The sequence below is a fragment of the Ranitomeya variabilis genome, chromosome 7, assembly GCF_051348905.1.
Source record: "Ranitomeya variabilis isolate aRanVar5 chromosome 7, aRanVar5.hap1, whole genome shotgun sequence".
Lineage (NCBI taxonomy): Eukaryota > Metazoa > Chordata > Amphibia > Anura > Dendrobatidae > Ranitomeya > Ranitomeya variabilis.
This window is the reverse complement of record NC_135238.1, coordinates 44,633,251-44,655,941: the sequence shown is the minus strand read 5'-3', so window position 1 is coordinate 44,655,941 and position 22,691 is coordinate 44,633,251.

The following is a 22,691-nucleotide window of genomic DNA, read 5'->3' as shown; positions in this document are numbered from 1 at the left end:
TATAACAACTCTGCTGCAACTCCATCAGCCCCAGTGGACCCCTTTAAGCAGCGTCGGCCTTCCCTGGCCGAATACCACAGTTGGCGTCACAAATTATCCTTTATAGACTTTATTCTCCACTTCCATTCATCCCCTTTAACCGGACGCCCAGGGCCACGGACTGGGTCATTGCCACTGTGACAACCACTTTAAGTACCGCTGGACCCGGCCCTAGTACTCCACGGCCCTAGCGGGCGCTCAATAAACATTATTCTTCATTGGAGTATGTAAATGAAGAGGTTGGACAAGAAGTGACATCACAAATCTTTTTTTTTGTTCAATAATAGTTTTTTATTCAGCTTTCAAAAACGCATGAAAATCCACATAAAAACCGCATCAAATCCGTGCTGATGTTTCCGTGGCAAGAGATGCAGATTCTGTGCAGAAAATTCTGCAGGCAAATCTGCATCGTGTGCACGTACCCAAAGACATGATGAAGAGGGGGACACCGCACAGACAGGACTGCGCCACTTTCTGTCCTGATTGCTGTGTGGTGGCCCCTTCCCCTCCTTCTCTAACTCTTCTTTGACTGTGGAGGATGCATGGCGTTACACTGTAAGCAATGCTGGACATCTTCTCTACACTCCATGGTGGGGCTGAAGAAGCAGGAGTTCCCTTTCTGGATGGCGGCCCTGGGCAATTGCCCAGTTTGGCTACCCACAACCCCCGACAAGTTGTTTTGTTTAGTGCAGTTGGAGGTTTGGGAATTTATTTTGACCAGCAACAAATTTATCCTCCACAAACAGATATCTTAGCAAAATTCTGCAAAACTGGTTATGTTGAATCTCTAGTAAAAACATAAGAAATATAAGATCTGCCCTTAGTAAGGAATAAAGACAATGAATTTTCAGTGCACCTGATTCAATGCTGCCTTCATTCATTAGCTGCTGAGCCACTCTCATCTCGGATATTGCATCTCAGAGTGCAGGAGTTGAGATGGGTTTGTATTCGGCTGTTGCACTCTGCATAGACAGCAACCAACACAACAAATCTCACTTAAAGTTAGTGTGAGCTTTGTCACTTTAGTTGAGTTGTTTCCTATTAAAATCCAATATCAAACTTGTCTCGACTTCTGCGCTCTGCATAGGCAGCGCTGGGCAGGCAATCAAAACTTTGATCTGTGGGGCTGTTCACTTGACATTGGGGCATTGGTCCCTCAAAGACTTTGATACTTACGGCAACTGTTAAGCCACTGGTCTGCACCTATTTTAGGGTGTTATAAAGGGCGTCATAAGTTCTCTTTGGGAGTAATATGAAAATGGTTGGGAGTGTGTCCTGCGCAGATAGGTAGCGGGTGAGGCTGGTAGAGCATGTCCCAGAAGGAGGGGATAACCCCCATATAGCCTCTTCTGTAACTCCGGGTGTTCCTTTATTGTTCCATGTTGTACTGGGCGGTATCCCACCTGTGTAGTGACCACCTGCACTGCCCTTACAGGTGTCATATGGGCTGGTGGGTCACTGCGCACAGTTACCCTGACAGTATCATCAGACTCCAGGCATCATGGTTTCCTGACAGCCAGCCTACCAGGACCGGCAGTGTGATGCTCTGCGCAGTGTTCTGCGGGGATCCCGGCATTATGGGGATTTTCAACTGTACTGCTTTCAGGGGTGAGACTTACAATATGCCAGAAATCTTACTCCAGTCTCTGACTAGAGTAATATTAGTGGCGAGGCGCACACCTCCTCGTGAATCAGGCACCTCTGACTCCAGCACTCCCCCACGTCAAGACCAAAATGAGCAACGTGTTCCTTCCTAATTGTTATGTTTTATTTTTTTTGTATGTTGAAGGATTTCCTTTTATGATGTTTTGGATTTATTGCTGGCATATGGGCATTTTATTTTCTATTGGCATTGTACTGTCCTCGATCATCAGTAATAGGCCGACATGATTGATCTGTACTGTATTCTGCACCAGATGTCAATAAAGCATGGCTGTCCGACCCTTACAGAATAGTAAGGACTGTGGCCAAACAGGAGCCTCTGATAATCTGCCGCCGTCACGTCACCTGCTGGAAATAGCAGCGCTAACATTGCATGATCAGTGGGGTCTTGGGAACGGTGATTATCCAGTGTTTTAGCAGATGTTGCGCCAGAATGGACGACCCCCCTAAGTGTTGCATCTTCTGATCCCTCACTGCCCACACTAGAATCCCCGGGCATCTCAGACTCAACCGGCACGTCCAGCTTTCATGAGGCCTGGGAGTGTTCTACACAAGTTCTCGGAAGGTCACGGCGTCATACGCCCACGACGCGCGCCGTAGCCCTCCGTGCACATAGAGTCTGATCAGCACCGGGATCAGAAGATGCAGTGAGGACTGGATGGGTGGCGGTGAAGAGAGGAGAAGCCGGGGAGATGAGTGATGAGGTGTGTATGGATTTGTACTTTTTTTCAATCTTTTGATGGCCCTTTATGGTTCAGCGCTGGGGCCAGACTGTGGCTAAAACCCTTTTCTCCCTGATGTCCATTTCTTGATCTTCAGTAAGACTCCAAAGCGGTACGCTCAACATCTTACATGTCCAAGTGAGTTTTCGCAATAAAGCCCAAAGACTTCTCAACTTTTATTTACATTACAAGAAGACGCAGCCTTCACTATGTTCCAAGCTGATAATATTATAACAGGTCTCTGAGAATCTATTGCCCTTAGTTTGAATCCACTCTTGGAGATTTCTTGTTGTACAGGAAATATTTTTTCATGTTACTAGAGAACAGCTCATCCCTTATACCGTATATCAAAGGACTGATAAGCCTCGGAAGACACATGAAAAAGCAGAAATTAATGTTGGACAGCAGTACTATATTATCTGGAAACTGTATTTCCACAATTTTATGGGCGAGAGACGTCATGCACAGCAGGAGCTGAAACGCGTGGAGTATGATGGTTTTCCCAGCTTTGGAGGCTGAGGCTTTACCGGAGTTCATCCTCACAGCCACCATCATGATCTTGGCATAGGTGAATATAATGATTAGTCCGACCAAGGAAAAAGGAAACGCGTTGTCAAAAACTTTTGTTATGTCCTGTGCGGGGTTATGTTTGAGATTGAAGCGGCTGCATTTTACATAAAGTACAAAATAATTCTTCTCAACTGACAAGATGACAATCATGAAATCTGCAATGTTGGGGAGGAGTCCAATAATCCACATGACCAAAATAGCGATACCGCACCTGTGCACTGTGCAGAACTCTCCGTGTCTTAGCGGGTAACATATGGCTATGTAGCGCTCCAAGGACAAGGCTGCCAGGTTGTATGGCGTGACCTTCAGAGTCGTTGAGGTCACAGTGACTATTAGGTAACAGAATGAAATGGGAAAGGCAATGGGATAAAAGTAAAGGACAGAAAGGAAAAGTGAGAAAGTGAGAAACACAGTATCGTTAATAATCATGTGGGCAAAGAAGACATGGCGGACACTTTCCATAGCGCTCGAACTCCTGAAGAAGATCCTCAACAGAACAGCGATTAAATACAAGAAGATAAAGTAGAAGAAGAAGGTCGGAATAAAAACTGTCATTCTGACAACTTGGTCTGAGAGTGGGGAGGATTCTTTGGTTGTATTTTCTTGACCAACTGTGATATTCATCTGAAATTTAGAAATAAATGTCAACAAAATTTGGAAAAATAAAAAAGCATTCACAGCATAAGACATTTTAAAGAAATGCAGCAATTTATGGACAATTTATCCTCAGTTTTTGGATAAAACCTAGTTCACTTGCCAAAAACTATTTCTAAGCCCCTTAGAGAGGGTGTTTGGAGGGCTTGTGTGGAAACAGACTTTTTTGTACATATGGGTGAGGTGGAGACCCAAATTAAAATTAGTGGAGGCTGCTGGAAAAGTTGTGTTGGTACATGGCAATAAACATGCATACTTGACAACGATTCTAACTGCTGGGAGTGTATGGGAATTTCTGGCCAATTTCTAACCAAAGATGAGCATCACCAAACTTATGAGCGGCCATTGAGTGATGCCATTTGCCTTTCTCCCTTAACCCTGAAAACAATGAATGACATTATAGTGCTCGAACCCCTAACAATCAGTAATAGAATACAGGATAACTTTCAATTTGGAGACTAAAAACCCTTTAAATGCATACATTTAGAGTAAAAATCATGTTGTCTTCTGCAGCCTCTACGTATCACTGTACATAGATGGCTGCAGAATGAGTTACCAGTGTTCAATTAGTACACTTGAATTCATACTTCTCTTTTCCTGAAGTGTACTCATATGATTTATGACCACATCAAACGTTGATGTGGTCATAAATCTGCAGCGCCCCAGAGTCCTGGTCGTTGCAGTACTGATGCTCTGCCGCTAAGGGGAGTGATGGTATGTCTGATGGCACCTAAGGAGTTCACCTGACCAGGTATCACAGTCACACATTACACGTCACACTCCGGCCACCAGGGGGTGCAAAGGGTTTCATGATTAGGCCATACGGTTGCGTCCTAGCCATATCATCTGGGGGACGGAGAAGAACATCAAAACAGATACGAGTTGTGAGGAATATCATCAGAACAGACACAACAGTTGTGAGGACTATCCCGTGGTGCTCAGCAGGGAAGTACTACAACACACAGGTGCTAGAAGGTAGGCACTGATTTCCACCTGCAAAGGGAACTCTGGATGTGCCTTCGGACCGGCCGGTCTCAGCCAGCCCTGTTAGCAGTGCTCTGGATTGTGGATCCTTCAGTAAAGAGGTAAAGAGACTGCAACCCTGTGTCCTCATTATTCAACGCGACGTGCACCACCATCACACCTTTCATTGGACGCCCCTTAGCAGGGTCACGGACCGGGTCTAGCCACCGCGACAACCCCAGGACCGAGACAGAGAGGCCCGGTATCGAGTAACCCCACGGCCCTGCGTCTGGGGGCGCTCCCAATCCGTTACTGAAATTCAATATTTAAGACCTACTGTTTGAAAGTATAAAGTCCGTACTCGGGGGAAAACCTTCACACTGTCCCTTGCGTATCTTACTAGATCCATTACACTACAGCCTGACATCAGGCTCAAACAGACTCTGTTGGATGCTGGAGGGACAGTTGCAGAATTAACCATCCAAATCCCAGCTGGTCTCATCTAATTAATTGGATGAAACTGCGCCTTGGTGTCCATCCCCAATAGGCATGTATGCCCGAAAATGATGCATGACAGAGAACATGTTTACTCTGTCGGCAGAATTATAGTCTATGGTCCCGTCGGGGCATACTCCTGCATACTGTTTGGCAGGGGGTTAAGACGTAAGCCCAAATGGAGCCAACGAATAGATGGCAAAATGCAGTGTGAAAGTCCCGTTAGATGCATTATGGTTGCAACTGTAGCGCCTACCTTTATGCTCGTCCATCACTTGGTGGAACTTGATGACTGTGTCTTTTTGCAATTGCATTACTTTTGTAAAATCCTCTTCTAAAAAAAACATTTGCATTCTAAACTTTTTGGATTATAAAGGTAATAACCTACATTTTTTAGCCACATTATCGCTCTATCATTACTTAGATCACTTTAGATGTCCAGACATCCAGTCATTCTCTACCCTGACATCATCTGTCGGAAAGAGTTGGAAAGTGTTGGGAGACCCCATACACAATAAATGATTGGCCAACCCAGAAAAAATCACTGTTGGCCAACTTTAATTGAATGCAAATCAGGAAACCTACAGATGTTAATCTTAGTACTAAATTTGACGGCCCAAAGATAGCAGCAAATGGCCAGTTGTCAAAGGGAAACCATGGCCACTTGGACAAAAAGAGAATCATTAAAGTAACTGGAGAGATAAATATTCTAGACGAAATGTATCACTGTCCCATCCATGTACATCTGTGTCCCTCCGCAAACGTCCTATAAGCCATTTAAGAAAGGTTCTACAAAATTGATAGCAATAAGACGAAAATGTTCTTGAATACCCATGAGTGGAGATCAAACTCGGTACACGTCCTGTTGAAGCCCGAGGGAAGTCCTGAAACCAGTAGCAAGGAAGTGTGACTAGGATGAGTAATAGATTGTTTATGCAAATTGTCAAGAACGTTTTATTCAATTTTAAGCTATTCAGTGCACATTGAGTGTTCGTTATTATGTTGTGGGGTCTCTGTAGACCCTAAAGCATAAGAAACATAGGATGTAAAAAAAACACCATAATACTCAACTCGCCACTTATCTGTTCCACCACTGCTGTGCCGACCACTGATCGTCCTCTCCATTCGGCCTCTTCTTTCCTCCAGTGCATAATGTCCTCTTTGCTAATGTAGCGCCCCCACCGCCGCAGGGCCGAGGGGTACCCGGCACCGGGCCTACGGGTCTCTGCTTCTGGGGGTTGTCACGGCGGCTAGGCCCCGGTCCGTGACCCTGCCATGGGGCGCACAGTGAATGATAGGTGTGGATGGTGGTAGTGGTGGTGCGGTGCAGTAAATAACGAGGACACCAGGTTGCAGTCTCTTTACCTCTTTACTGAAGATCTCTGAGTCCACAGTCCAGAATATGGTTCACCAGGCTGCGCAAGTCCAGCCGGTCCAATGACACCTCCAGAGTTCTCTTCACAGGTGGAAATCGGTGCCTTCCTTCTAGCGCTATGTGTTGCGGTCCTTCCCTGCTGTGCTTACGGAAAGTCCCCACAACTGTTGTGTCTGTTTCTTAAGTTCCCTCACAACTCGATTAAATGATGTTCTTCTAATCCTCCGTCCCTCCCTGATGTTCTGGTTGGGACGGCACCCGTTTGACGGGTAGGCTCGGAGCTCTTCCGGGACCCTAGAGTCGCCCCTCTCCACAAGGTGCCCCCCAAGACTTCATAGGTGATTTGTGTGAGACAGCCCGCCTTAGACTGACTGTCCTGCCGCTGTTTAGAGTATTGCTTGAAGCTGAATGTTATGATACTCCCTCGGCGTTCCGGGCCACCGGTAATGCGCCTCAGTAGGGTGTTGCTCCGGTCTTACAGCACGACCCCTACTGGTATTCTCCTATTGCTTGATCTCGTTTCTCACTCAGCACAATCTATCTCGCTTCTAGTCCTTTCTTGGGCCCCGCCGCTTCCCGGAGCTGGCGCGGACCCGTTACGTTCTTTTCTATGCCAAGCCTCTGTCAGGATCCCACCCCTGACAGAGACCCTACTGTCTCTTCCTCCACAACACCCTCTGCCACCAGGTGTTGCTTTGTCCAACCCAGTCAGCTTTCTCATCTAACTTCCTGCCTGACCCCCAGTTTACCCACTATGGTGGGGAGTGGCCTAATGAATAGCACCCTTAGCTCCCCCCGGAGGCCCAGCTGTGAAATGTATTGGTGTCTGTGATACCTGATCAGATGAACTCCTTCAGTGCCATCGGACGCACCGTAGCTCCCCATAGTGGCGGAGCCACAGTACTGCAACGACCAGGACTCTGGGGCGCTGCACTCCCCCCTGGTTAAACACAGTACTCCGGGACTGGGAAGAAAACAACAATACAAGTTAGCAAAAAGACATACAATTTTGTTGAGTGCAATAACAATAAGTATACTTGAACAGGCTTCCCTTTATGGGAGGTACGGACACTTGAACGTTACAAACATGGTTAAATATCATAGCAACATGCTATAATTAGCTTTTCTTACCCAACCGGGTATTCTACTAAGTGCAAAACTGTTGAACAATAATTTAACATTGCCTTTAAGGACATACACTCTGCATCCACTAAAGACCTTCCTATAATCACATTATAAGGCATTTTTAACTTTTACATTCTCCTACTTGGGATCTGCAGGACCGCCTGTCCTATCGGCACCAGACCTACTGCCTCTCCTTTCTGTTACAGGACCGCCCCGTTCAGCCAGGGCCTACTGCCTTTTCAACTACTATACACAGTATAGAACATAACATTACTTTCAGTTTTATAGCACTGAGCCATCTTTTCTTGACTCCTATGAGAACTCAGGGTTTACCTTCTATCCCCATTAACTATCTATCAGCATTATCAAAAACATTTTCTATCGAACATTAAGCCTTCTCATTATCTTTCTCTCTTTCTTTCTGTCTATTATGCATGCTGGACACCACGTCTATCCCTACGGGTCCACTGCATCCTTCTTCTATCTTTCACCTTTTTCTTCTCAGAGCACATTATCAGTATTTCTTCACATTTAACTAATTAAACACATATAACTTTTCTCATATAAACATTATCATCATTTCCTTTGGTCAAGACATTATTGCTACTTATCTTAAGCAATATTACTATCGAAGTGTGACAAATGAACATCCCCTTTAAGAGAGGACCAAGTCTCTATGAGGTAGCGTATCTTCTCAAGCTACCAGTCCACACTCAGCAAAGGTTCCAGTGCGGTATCTTCGCAAAGAGTCCTTCTTTAAGTAAAACCAGTAGGGAGCGCCTTTAATAAGGTGCAAACTATGTACAAAGAAGTTCTGATCATGCACTGTTCATGATTTCTCAGTTTTTGAAGAATGCAGGAAAAATAGAAAATAACCAAAAACAATAGGGATCCCGGGTCAACAGAAGGGACCCCTTTAAGAGTTTACCCTGGACGGGTTTTAGCAGCCACATAAAAGCAATAAAACGGTAACTATTTACAAGTAAGAAAGTACAGTAAAATCTTACTGTGGTGGTCTCCTATCCGGTCTCACCAGGCCAACAGATCGCACTGGTGAGCCAGGACGCGGTTCCGGTCCCAGCAACGATAAGATCCCTCGCCGGGAGGCCCTTCTCGCTGGCAGGCGCACACGTCCCTCCGGGGCACGGCGAGGCTGGTCTTCTCGAGGTTCCGCAGGGCCGGGCTCTGCTGCTTTCCCCACGGGATCATCTTCTTCCGGTGTTCCAGCAGCAGCCTGGAGGGCAATGCATCGCTGCACGCCTCGCGCCATCCAGCCAGCCTCTCCCGTAGCCCTCCTCCATCGGGTGTAAGTCACCGCATCACCGGGCTCCAGATCGCGGGGAAATCTTCCGCTGCAGGGCTCCACCTCCTCCCGATCCACGTGGATTTGTAGCGGCTCCCCGATTTCCTGGATAACCCCGCGTCCATATTGGGGGTTGAAGGAGACCACTACCCCCCAGTGGGATGAGGGAACCTCCGCGTTGGTGGTCAGGTCAACCTGCGCGGCCGGCTGGGGTCGGGTTCGCCATGCAGCCATCAAGCGCCGCAGGTGTTCGGCCTCAGGCATGATCTTCAGGCCTGATGTCTGCAGCGCACTTTCAGCCGCGGCCGGGTTGGGAGAAGCAGGGGATACTGGAGCCAAGCAGACCTCCGTGGGTCGGCCCAGCCTAGCGATCACGCGGGCATCGGCCTCCAGGCGGGCGGCAATCTGCCGGGCCTCGGCCGCGGCCATGCTCTCTTCCGACGGCGGCCGGGGAGGTCGGCCCATCGTTGGCCCTGCTAGGGTCAGTCCCCGCAGTGCCGGCGTACCCTGGGCTACATTGGGCTGTCCAACCTCTCTCCGCGCCCGATCCTTCTCATGCGGGGCTTCTGGCGTGGCCATCTTTGTCTCTTCTCCAGCGTCTTCTTCCCGCGGTCTCTTTCGTGGGCGGCCCCGTCCCCATGGTCTCCACCCTCCAACCAGGATCAGGAGGCGGACCTCGGCTGTTGACGGGCACGTCCTCAGGACACAGAAATACTTAGACTGGGCGGCCATTGCTGTTCGCGCTCTCCAGCTTGCCTACGCCCACTTCACGCCCCTCTTCTCTTCTTGCGCTCTCCTCAGCGCTGCAATGGCGGCGGATTTTGGCGGCAACTGGCGCAGCACAGTCCTTGCAATAAAGTACAGTCCAAGCACGATAAATCACAGTTCCAAGGCACACATGACCTGATTCTTCAGGCTTAAGTAGATCCTGTTCGTGACGCCAAGTTGTAGCGCCCCCACCGCCGCAGGGCCGAGGGGTACCCGGCACCGGGCCTACGGGTCTCTGCTTCTGGGGGTTGTCACGGTGGCTAGGCCCCGGTCCGTGACCCTGCCGTGGGGCGCACAGTGAATGATAGGTGTGGATGGTGGTAGTGGTGGTGCGGTGCAGTAAATAACGAGGACACCAGGTTGCAGTCTCTTTACCTCTTTACTGAAGATCTCTGAGTCCACAGTCCAGAATACGGTTCACCAGGCTGCGCAAGTCCGGCCGGTCCAATGGCACCTCCAGAGTTCTCTTCACAGGTGGAAATCGGTGCCTTCCTTCTAGCGCTATGTGTTGCGGTCCTTCCCTGCTGTGCTTACGGAAAGTCCCCACAACCGTTGTGTCTGTTTCTTAAGTTCCCTCACAACTCGATTAAATGATGTTCTTCTAATCCTCCGTCCCTCCCTGATGTTCTGGTTGGGACGGCACCCGTTTGACGGGTAGGCTCGGAGCTCTTCCGGGACCCTAGAGTCGCCCCTCTCCACAAGGTGCCCCCCAAGACTTCATAGGTGATTTGTGTGAGACAGCCCGCCTTAGACTGACTGTCCTGCCGCTGTTTAGAGTATTGCTTGAAGCTGAATGTTATGATACTCCCTCGGCGTTCCGGCCACCGGTAATGCGCCTCAGTAGGGTGTTGCTCCGGTCTTACAGCACGACCCCTACTGGTATTCTCCTATTGCTTGATCTCGTTTCTCACTCAGCACAATCTATCTCGCTTCTAGTCCTTTCTTGGGCCCCGCCGCTTCCCGGAGCTGGCGCGGACCCGTTACGTTCTTTTCTATGCCAAGCCTCTGTCAGGATCCCACCCCTGACAGAGACCCTACTGTCTCTTCCTCCACAACACCCTCTGCCACCAGGTGTTGCTTTGTCCAATCCAGTCAGCTTTCTGATCTAACTTCCTGCCTGACCCCCAGTTTACCCACTATGGTGGGGAGTGGCCTAATGAATAGCACCCTTAGCTCCCCCCAGAGGCCCAGCTGTGAAATGTATTGGTGTCTGTGATACCTGATCAGATGAACTCCTTCAGTGCCATCGGACGCACCGTAGCTCCCCATAGTGGCGGAGCCACAGTACTGCAACGACCAGGACTCTGGGGCGCTGCACTAACGTACCCTCTGCACTGGGGCTTAAAGCACTTAGGAGACCTCTGATGTCACACTATTCGCCACCGAGGTGCTGACTTAGGCAGCGGGTGATACATCTCCTGGCATAAAAAGTATACTCGGCGCCAGTAGCCCAGATGCAGAGAGAAGTAGTCCTGAGAGGACATCATTCTCTGTAAGAAAGAAAAGACTGGACAGAATGGCTAAGGTGGTGAGACAAGTCCGCAATAGGGATGAGCAAACGTGCTCGGTGACACTCGGTTATCACAGTGCTCGGATGTACTCGTTACTCAGTGAGTAATAGGCGGGGTCCTACATTAACCCCTTAAGCCCCGAGGGTGGTTTGCACGTTAATGACCGGGCCAATTTTTACAATTCTGACCACTGTCCCTTTATGAGGTTATAACTCTGGAACGCTTCAACGGATCTTGGCGATTCTGACATTGTTTTCTCGTGACATATTGTACTTCATGATAGTGGTAAAATTTCTTCAATATAACTTGCGTTTATTTGTGAAAAAAACGAATATTTGGCGAAAATTTTGAAAATTTCGCAATTTTCCAACTTTTAATTTTTATGCCCTTAAATCACAGACATATGTCACGCAAAATACTTAATAAGTAACATTTCCCACATGTCTACTTTACATCAGCACAATTTTGGAACCAAAATTTTTTTTTGTGACGGAGTTATAAGGGTTAAAAGTTGACCAGCAATTTCTCATTTTTACAACACCATTTTTTTTTAGGGACCACATCTCATTTGAAGTCATTTTGAGGGGTCTATATGATAGAAAATACCCAAGTGTGACACCATTCTAAAAACTGCACCCCTCAAGGTACTCAAAACCACTTTCAAGAAGTTTATTAACCCTTCAGGTGTTTCACAGGAATTTTTGGAATGTTTAAATAAAAATGAACATTTAACTTTTTTTCACACAAAATTTATTTCAGATCCAATTTGTTTTATTTTACCAAGGGTAACAGGAGAAAATAGACCCCAAAATTTGTTGTACAATTTGTCCTGAGTACGCTGATACCCCATATGTGGGGGTAATCCACTGTTTGGGCGCATGGCAGAGCTCGGAAGGAAAGGAGCGCCATTTGACTTTTCAATGCAAAATTGACTGGAATTGAGATGGGACGCCAAGTTGCATTTGGAGAGCCCCTGATGTGCCTAAACATTGAAACCCCCCACAAGTGACACCATTTTGGAAAGTAGACCCCCTAAGGAACTTATCTAGATGTGTGGTGAGCACTTTGACCCAACAAGTGCTTCACAGAAGTTTATGATGCAGAGCGGTAAAAATAAAAAATCATATTTTTTCACAAAAATGATCTTTTCGCCCCCAATTTTTTATTTTCCCAAGGGTAAGAGAAGAAATTGGACCTCAAAAATTGTTGTGCAATTTGTCCTGAGTACGCTGATACCCCATATGTGGGTGTAAACCATTGTTTGGGCGCAGGGCAGAGCTCGGAAGGGAAGGAGCGCCATTTGACTTTTCAATGCAAAATTGACTGGAATTGAGATGGGACGCCATGTTGCATTTGGAGAGCCCCTGATGTGCCTAAACATTGAAACCCCCCACAAGTGACACCATTTTGGAAAGTAGACCCCCTAAGGAACTTATCTAGATGTGTGGTGAGCACTTTGACCCAACAAGTGCTTCACAGAAGTTTATAATGCAGAGCCGTAAAAATAAAAAATCATATTTTTTCACAAAAATGATCTTTTCGCCCCCATTTTTTTATTTCCCCAAGGGTAAGAGAAGAAATTAGACCACAATAGTTGTTGTGCAATTTGTCCTGAGTACGACGATACCCCATATGTGGGGGTAAACCACTGTTTGGGCGCATAGCAGAGCTCGGAAGGGAGGGAGCGCTATTTTACTTTTCAATGCAAAATTGACTGGAATTAAGATGGGATGCCATGTTGCGTTTGCAGAGCCCCTGATGTGCCTAAACATTGAAACCCCCCACAAGTGACACCATTTTGGAAAGTAGACCCCCTAAGGAACTTATCTAGATGTGTGGTGAGCACTTTGACCCAACAAGTGCTTCACAGAAGTTTATAATGCAGAGCCGTAAAAATAAAAATTCCTTTTTTTTCACAAAAATGATTTTTTAGCCCCCAGTTTTGTATTTTTACAAGGGTATCAGGATAAATTGGACCCCAAAAGTTGTTGTCCAATTTGTCCTGAGTATGCTGATACCCCATATGTGGGGGGGAACCACTGTTTGGGCGCATGACAGAGCTCGGAAGGGAAGGAGCGCCATTTGGAATGCAGACTTAAATGGATTGGTCTGCAGGCGTCACGTTGCATTTGCAGAGCCCCTGATGTACCCAAACAGTACAAACCCCCCACAAGTGACCCCATATCGGAAACTAGACCCCCCAAGGAACTTATCTAGATGTGTTGTGAGAACTTTGAACCCCCAAGTGTTTCACTACAGTTTACAACGCAGAGCCGTGAAAATAAAAAATCTTTTTTTTCCCACAAAACTTATTTTTGGGCCCCCAGTTTTGTATTTTTCCAAGGGTAGCAGGAGAAATTGGACCCCAAACGTTGTTGTACAATTTGTCCTGAGTACGCTGATACCCCATATGTGGGGGTAAACCACTGTTTGGGCGCATGGGAGAGCTCGGAAAGGAAGTAGCACCGTTTGACTTTTCAATGCAAAATTGACAGGAATTGAGATGGGACGCCATGTTGCGTTTGGAGAGCCACTGGTGTGCCTAAACATTGAAACCCCCCACAAGTGACACCATTTTGGAAAGTAGACCCCCTAAGGAACTTATCTAGATGTGTTTTCAGCGCTTTGACCCACCAAGGGCTTCACAGAAGTTAATAATGCAGAGCCGTAAAAATAAAACAAAAATTTTTTCCCACAAAAATTATTTTTTTAGCCCCCAGTTTTGTATTTTCCCGAGGGTAGCAGGAGAAATTGGACCCCAAAATTTGTTGTCCAAGTTGTCCTGAGTGCGATGATACACCATATGTGGGGAGAACCACTGTTTGGGTGCATGGGAGGGCTCGGAAAGGAAGGAGCGCCATTTGGAATGCAGACTTAGATGGAATGGTCTGCAGGCGTCACATTGCGTTTGCAGAGCCCCTAATGTACCTAAACAGTAGAAACCCCCCACAAGTGACACCATGTTGGAAAGTAGACCCCCTAAGGAACTTATCTAGATGTGTTTTCAGCGCTTTGACCCACCAAGGGCTTCCCAGAAGTTTATAATGCAGAGCCGTAAAAATAAAACTAAAAATTTTTCCCACATAAAATATTTTTCAGCCCCCGGTTTTGTATTTTCCCGAGGGTAACAGGAGAAATTGGACCCCAAAAGTTGTTGTCCAATTTGTCCTGAGTGCGCTGATACCCCATATGTGGGGGGAACCACCGTTTGGATGCATGGGAGGGCTCGGAAGGGAAGGAGCGCCATTTGGAATGCAGACTTAGATGGAATGGTCTGCAGGCGTCACATTGCGTTTGCAGAGCCCCTAATGTACCTAAACAGTAGAAGCCCCACACAAGTGACCCCATTTTGGAAACTAGACCCCCCAAGGAACTTATCTAGATGTGTTGTAAGAACTTTGAACCCCCAAGTGTTTCACTACAGTTTATAACGCAGAGCCGTGAAAATAAAAAATCTTTGTTTTTCCCACAAAAATTATTTTTTAGCCCCCAGTTTTGTATTTTCCCAGGGGTAACAGGAGAAATTGGACCCCAAAGGTTGTTGTCCTATTTGTCCTGAGTACGCTGATACCCCATATGTTGGGGTAAACCCCTGTTTGGGCACACGGGAGAGCTCGGAAGGGAAGGAGCACTGTTTTACTTTTTCAACGCAGAATTGGCTGGAATTGAGATCGGACGCCATGTCGCGTTTGGAGAGCCCCTGATGTGCCGAAACAGTGGAAACCCCCCAATTATAACTGAAACCCTAATCCAAACACACCCCTAACCCTAATCCCAACAGTAACCCTAACCACACCTCTAACCCTGACACACCCCTAACCCTAATCCCAACCCTATTCCCAACCGTAAATGTAATCTAAACCCAAACCGTAACTTTAGCCCCAACCCTAACCCTAACTTTAGCCCCAACCCTAACTGTAGCCTTAACCCTAGCTCCAACCCTTGCCCTAACCCTAGCCCTAATGGGAAAATGGAAATAAATACATTTTTTTTTTCCTAACTAAGGGGGTGATGAAGGGGGGTTTGATTTACTTTTATAGCGAGTTTTTTAGCGGATTTTTATGATTGGCAGCCGTCACACACTGAAAGACGCTTTTTATTGCAAAAAATATTTTTTGCGTTACCACATTTTGAGAGCTATAAATTTTCCATATTTTGGTCCACAGTCATGTGAGGTCTTGTTTTTTGCGGGACGAGTTGACGTTTTTATTGGTAACATTTTTGGGCACGTCACATTTTTTGATCGCTTTTTATTCCGATTTTTGTGAGGCAGAATGACCAAAAACCAGCTATTCATGAATTTCTTTTGGGGGAGGCGTTTATACCGTTCCGCGTTTGGTAAAATTGATAAAGCAGTTTTATTCTTCGGGTCAGTACGATTACAGCGATACCTCATTTATATCATTTTTTTATGTTTTGGCGCTTTTATACGATAAAAACTATTTTATTGAAAAAATAATTATTTTTGCATCGCTTTATTCTCAGGACTATAACTTTTTAATTTTTTTGCTGATGATGCTGTATGGTGGCTCGTTATTTGCGGGACAAGATGACGTTTTCAGCGGTACCATGGTTATTTATATTTGTCTTTTTGATCGCGTGTTATTCCACTTTTTGTTCGGCGGTACGATAATAAAGCGTTGTTTTTTGTCTCGTTTTTTTTTTTTTTTTCTTACGGTGTTTACTGAAGGGGTTAACTAGTGGGCCAGTTTTATAGGTCGGGTCGTTACGGACACGGCGATACTAAATATGTGTACTTTTATTGTTTTTTTTTATATATTTAGATAAAGAAATGTATTTATGGGAATAATATTTTTTTTTTTTTTTCATTATTTTGGAATATTTTTTTTTATTTTTTTTTACACATTTGGAATTTTTTTTTTTTACTTTTTTACTTTGCCCCAGGGGGGGACAATACAGATCGGTGATCTGTCAGTTTGCATAGCACTCTGACAGATCACCGATCTGAGGAAAGTGCAGGCTGCTTCACAGTGCCTGCTCTGAGCAGGCGTCTGTGAAGCCACCTCCCTCCCTGCAGGACCCGGATCCGTGGCCATCTTGGATCCGGGTCTGGGAGCTGCAGGGAGGGAGGTAAGACCCTCGCAGCAACGCGATCACATCGCCTTGCTGCGGGGGGCTCAGGGAAGCCCGCAGGGAGCCCTCTCCCTGCGCGATGCTTCCCTGCACCGCCGGCACATCGCGATCATGTTTGATCGCGGTGTGCCGGGGGTTAATGTGCCGGGGGCGGTCCGTGACCGTTCCTGGCACATAGTGCCGGATGTCAGCTGCGATATGCAGCCGACACCCGGCCGCGATCGGCCGCGCTCCCCCCGTGAGCGCGGCCGATCGCGTATGACGTACTATACCGTCGGTGGGAATTAAGGCCCACCCCACCTCGACGGTATAGTACGTCAGATGGGATTAAGGGGTTAACCCCTTCACCCCCAAGGGTGGTTTGCACGTTAATGACCGGGCCAATTATTACAATTCTGACCACTGTCCCATTATGAGGTTATAACTCTGGAACGCTTCAACGGATCCTGGTGATTCTGACACTGTTTTCTCGTGACATATTGTACTTCATGATAGTGATAACATTTCTTTGATATTACCTGCGTTTATTTGTGAAAAAAACGGAAATTTGGCGAAAATTTTGAAAATTTCGCAATTTTCCAACCTTGAATTTTAATGCAATAAAATAACAGAGATATGTCACACAAAATACTTAATAAGTAACATTTTCCACATGTCTGCTTTACATCAGCACAATTTTGGAACCAAAATTTTTTTTTGTTAGGGAATTATAAGGGTTAAAAGTTGTCCAGCAATTTCTCATGTTTACAACACCATTTGTTTTTAGGGACCACATCTCATTTGAAGTCATTTTGAGGGGTCTATATGATAGAAAATAACCAAGTGTGACACCATTCTAAAAACTGCACCCCTCAAGGTGCTCAAAACCACATTCAAGAAGTTTATTAACCCTTCAGGTGTTTCACAGAAATTTTTGGAATGTTTAAATAAAAATGAACATTTAACTTTTTTTCACAAAAAATTTATTTCAGCTCCAATTTGTTTTATTTTACCAAGGGTAACAGGAGAAAATGGACCACAAAAGTTGTTTTACAATTTGTCCTGAGTACGCCGATACCCCATATGTGGGAGTAAACCACTGTTTGGGCGCATGGTAGAGCTCGGAAGCAAAGGAGCGCCATTTGACTTTTCAATGCAAAATTGACTGGAATTGAGATGGGACGCCATGTTGCGTTTGGAGAGCCCCTGATGTGCCTAAACATTGAAACCCCCCACAAATGACACAATTTTGGAAAGTAGACCCCTTAAGGAACTTATCTAGATGTGTGGTGAGCACTTTGACCCATTAAGTAATTCACAGAAATTTATAATGCAGAGCCGTAAAAATAAAAAATCATGTTTTTTCACAAAAATGATTTTTTCGCCCCCAATTTTTTTTTTCCCAAGGGCAAGAGAAGAAATTGGACCCCAAAAGTTGTTGTACAATTTGTCCTGAGTACGATGATAACCCATATGTGGGGGTAAACCACTGTTTGGGCGAATGGTAGAGCTCGGAAGGGAAGGAGCGCCGATTGACTTTTCAATGCAAAATTGACAGGAATTGAGATGGGACGCCATGTTGCGTTTGGAGAGCCCCTGATGTGCCTAAACATTGAAACCCCACACAAGTGACACCATTTTGGAAACTAGACCCCCTAAGGAACTCATCTAGATGTGTTGTGAGAGCTTTCAACCCCCAAGTGTTTCACTACAGTTCATAATGCAGAGCCGTGAAAATAAAAATTATTATTTTTTCCACAAAAATTATTTTTTAGCCCCCAGTTTTGTATTTTTCCAAGGGTAACAGTTGAAATTAGACCACAAAAGTTGTTTTCCAATTTGTCCTGAGTACGCTGATAGCCCATGTGTGGGGGGGAACCACCGTTTGAGCGCATGGCAGAGCTCGGAAGGGAAGGAGCGTCATTTGGAATGCAGACTTAGATGGATTGGTCTACAGGCGTCACATTGCGTTTGCAGAGCCCCTAATGTACCTAAACAGTAGAAACCCCCAAAAAGTGACCCCATATTGGAAACTAGACCCCCCAAGGAACTTATCTAGATGAGTTGTGAGAACTTTGAACCCCCAAGTGTTTCACTACAGTTTATAACGCAGAGCTGTGAAAATAAAAAATCCTTTTCTTCCACAAAAATTATATTTTAGCCCCCAGTTTTGTATTTTCCCAAGGGTATCAGGAGAAATTGGACAGCAGATGTTGTTTTCAAATTTGTCCTGAGTACGCTGATACCCCATATGTGGGGGGGAACCACTGTTTGAGCGCATGGCACAGCTCGGAAGGGAGGGAGCGTCATTTGGAATGCAGACTTAGATGGATTGGTCTGCAGGCGTCACATTGCGTTTGCAGAGCCCCTAATGCACCTAAACAGTAGAAACCCCCCAAAAGTGACCCCATATTGGAAACTAGACCCCCCAAGGAACTTATCTAGATGTGTTGTGAGAACTTTGAACCCCCAAGTGTTTCACTACAGTTTATAACGCAGAGCCGTGAAAATAAAAAATCCTTTTTTTTCCACAAAAATTATTTTTCAGCCCCCACTTTTGTATTTTTCCAAGGGTAACAGTTGAAATTAGACCCCAAAAGTTGTTGTCCAATTTGTCCTGAGTACGCTGATACGCCATATGTGGGGGGAACCACCGTTTGAGCGCATGGCACAGCTTGGAACGGAAAGAGCGTCATTTGGAATGCAGACTTAGATGGATTGGTCTGCAGGCGTCACATTGCGTTTGCAGAGCCCCTAATGCACCTAAACAGTAGAAACCCCCCAAAAGTGACCCCATATTGGAAACTAGACCCCCCAAGGAACTTATCTAGATGTGTTGTGAGAACTTTGAACCCCCAAGTGTTTCACTACAGTTTATAACGCAGAGCCGTGAAAATAAAAAATCCTTTTTTTTCCACAAAAACTATTTTTTAGCCCCCACTTTTGTATTTTTCCAAGGGTAACAGTTGAAATTAGACCCCAAAGGTTGTTGTCCAATTTGTCCTGAGTACGCTGATACCCCATATGTGGGGGGGAACCACCGTTTGAGCGCATGGCACAGCTTGGAAGGGAAGGAGCGTCATTTGGAATGCAGACTTAGATGGATTGGTCTGCAGGCGTCATGTTGCATTTGCAGAGCCCCTGATGTACCCAAACAGTAGAAACCCCCCACAAGTGACCCCATATTGGAAAGTAGACCCCCCAAGGAACTTATCTAGATGTGTTGTGAGATCTTTGAACCCCCAAGTGTTTCACTACAGTTTATAACACAGAGCCGTGAAAAGAAAAAATCTTTTTTTTCCACAAAAATGATTTTTTAGCTTCCAGTTTTGTATTTTCCCATCGGTATCAGGAGAAATTGGACCCGAAAAGTTGTTGTCCAATGTGTCCTGAGTAGTGTTGAGCGATACCGTCCGATACTTGAAAGTATCGGTATCGGAAAGTATCGGCCGATACCGGCAAAGTATCGGATCCAATCCGATACCGATACCCGATACCAATACAAGTCAATGGGACTCATGTATCGGACGGTATCCCTGATGGTTCCCAGGGTCTGAAGGAGAGGAAACTCTCCTTCAGGCCCTGGGAACCATATAAATGTGTAAAAGAAAGAATTAAAATAAAAAATATCGCTATACTCACCTCTCCGACGCAGCCGCGACCTCAGCGAGGGAACCGGCAGCGTTTTTTGTTTAAAATTCGCGCTTTTACTTGCTTACGTGAATTCCCGGCTTCTGATTGGTCAGGGCGGCCATGTTGCCGGGACGCGGACCAATCACAGCAAGCCGTGACGAAATTACGTCACGGCTTGCTGTGATTGGTCCGCGTCACGGCAACATGGCGCCGTGACCAATCATAAGCCGGGGACGTCACTGGAGGCTGGACACGCGCGCTTTTTAAAAAGTGCGCAAGTCCAGCCTCCCGTGACGTCACGGCTTGTGATTGGTTAATGGCGGCCATGTTGCCGTGACGCGGACCAATCACAGCAAGCCGTGACGTAATTTCGTCACGGCTTGCTGTGATTGGTCCGCGTCACGGCAACATGGCACCGTGACCAATCATAAGCCGGGGACGTCACTGGAGGCTGGACACGCGCGCTTTTTAAAAAGTGCGCAAGTCCAGCCTCCCGTGACGTCACGGCTTGTGATTGGTTAATGGCGGCCATGTTGCCGTGACGCGGACCAATCACAGCAAGCCGTGACGTAATTTCGTCACGGCTTGCTGTGATTGGTCCGCGTCCCGGCAACATGGCCGCCCTGACCAATCAGAAGCCGGGAATTCACGTAAGCAAGTAAAAGCGCGAATTTTAAACAAACAACGCTGCCGGTTCCTTCGCTGAGGTCCCGGCTGCGTCGGAGAGGTGAGTATAGCGATATTTTTTATTTTAATTCTTTCTTTTACACCTTTTTACATTAATGTTGTTTCGATACCGATATCCGATATCACAAAAATATCGGATCTCGGTATCGGAAATTCCGATACAGCAAGTATCGGCCGATACCCGATACTTGCAGCATCGGAATGCTCAACACTAGTCCTGAGTACGCTGATACCCCACATGTTGGGGTAAACCCCTGTTTGGGCGCACGGGAGAGCTCGGAAGGGAAGGAGCACTGTTTTACTTTTTCAATGCAGAATTGGCTGGAATTGAGATCGGATGCCATGTCGCGTTTTAGAGCCCCTGATGTACCTAAACAGTGAAAACCCCCCAATTATAACTGAAACCCTAATCCAAACACATCCCTAACCCTAATCCCAAAGGTAACCCTAACCACACCCCTTAACCTGACACACCCCTAACCCTAATCCCAACCCTATTCCCAACCGTAAATGTAATCCAAACTCTAACCCTAACTTTAGCCCCAACCCTAACCCTAACTTTAGCCCCAACCCTAACTGTAGCCTTAACCCTAGCCCCAACCCTAACCCTAACCCTTGCCCTAACCCTAGCCCTAACCCTAGCCCTAACCCTAGCCCTAACCCTAGCCCTAACCCTAACCCTAGCCCTAACCCTAGCCCTAACCCTAACCCTAACCCTAACCCTAGCCCTAACCCTAATGGGAAAATGGAAATAAATAAATTTTTTTAATTTTTTAATTTTTCGCTAACTAAGGGGGTCATGAAGGGGGGTTTGATTTACTTTTATAGCGGGTTTTTTAGCGGATTTTTATGATTGGCAGCCGTCACACACTGAAAGACGCTTTTTATTGCAAAAAATATTTTTTGCGTTACCACATTTTGAGAGCTATAATTTTTCCAGATTTTGGTCCACAGAGTCATGTGAGGTCTTGTTTTTTGCAGGACGAGTTGACGTTTTTATTTGTAACATTTTCGGGCACGTGATATTTTTTGATCGCTTTTTATTCAGATTTTTGTGAGGCAGAATGACCAAAAACCAGCTATTCATGAATTTCTTTTGGGGGAGGCGTTTATACCATTCCACGTTTGGTAAAATGGATAAAGAAGTTTTATTCTTCGGGTCAGTACGATTACAGCGATACCTCATTTATATCATTTTTTATGTTTTGGCGCTTTTATACGATAAAAACTATTTTATAGAAAAAATAATTATTTTTGCATCGCTTTATTCTGAGGACTATAACTTTTTTATTTTTTCTTTGATGACGCTGTATGGTGGCTCTTTTTTTGCGGGACAAGATGATGTTTTCAGCGGTATCATGGTTATTTATATCCGTCTTTTTGATCGCGTGTTATTCCACTTTGTATTTGGCGGTATGATAATTAAGCGTTGTTTTTTGCCTCGTTTTTTTGTTGTTGTTTTTACGGTGTTCACTGAAGGGGTTAACTAGTGGGACAGTTTTATAGGTCGGGTCGCTACGGATGTGGCGATACTAAATATGAGTACTTTTATTCTTTTTGTTTTTTTTATTTAGATAAAGAAATGTATTTATAGGAACAATATATTATTTTCTTTTGCTTTTTTGGGGGGGAATTTTTTTATTTATTTTTTTTACACTTGGGAAAATTTTTTTTTTACATTTTTACTTTGTCCCAGGGGGGGACATCACAGATCGGTGATCTGACAGTTTGCACAGCACTCTGTCAGATCACCTATCTGACTTACAGCACTGCAGGCTTACCAAGCGCCTGCTCTGAGCAGGCACTCGGTAAGCCACCTCCCTCCCTTTTGGATCCGGGCCTGCTGCAGGGAGGAGAGGTAAAAGACTCTCAGAGCAACGCGATCACATCGCGTTGCTCCGGGGGTCTCAGGGAAGCACACAGGGAGCCCCCTCCCTGCGCGATGCTTCCTTGTACCGCCGGCACACCGCGATCATGTTTGATTGTGGTGTGCCGGGGGTTAATGTGCCGAGGGCGGTCCGTGACGGCTCCTGGCACATAGTGCCGGATGTCAGCTGACACCCGGCTGCGATCGGCCGCGCTCCCCCCGTGAACGCGGCCGATCGCGCTGG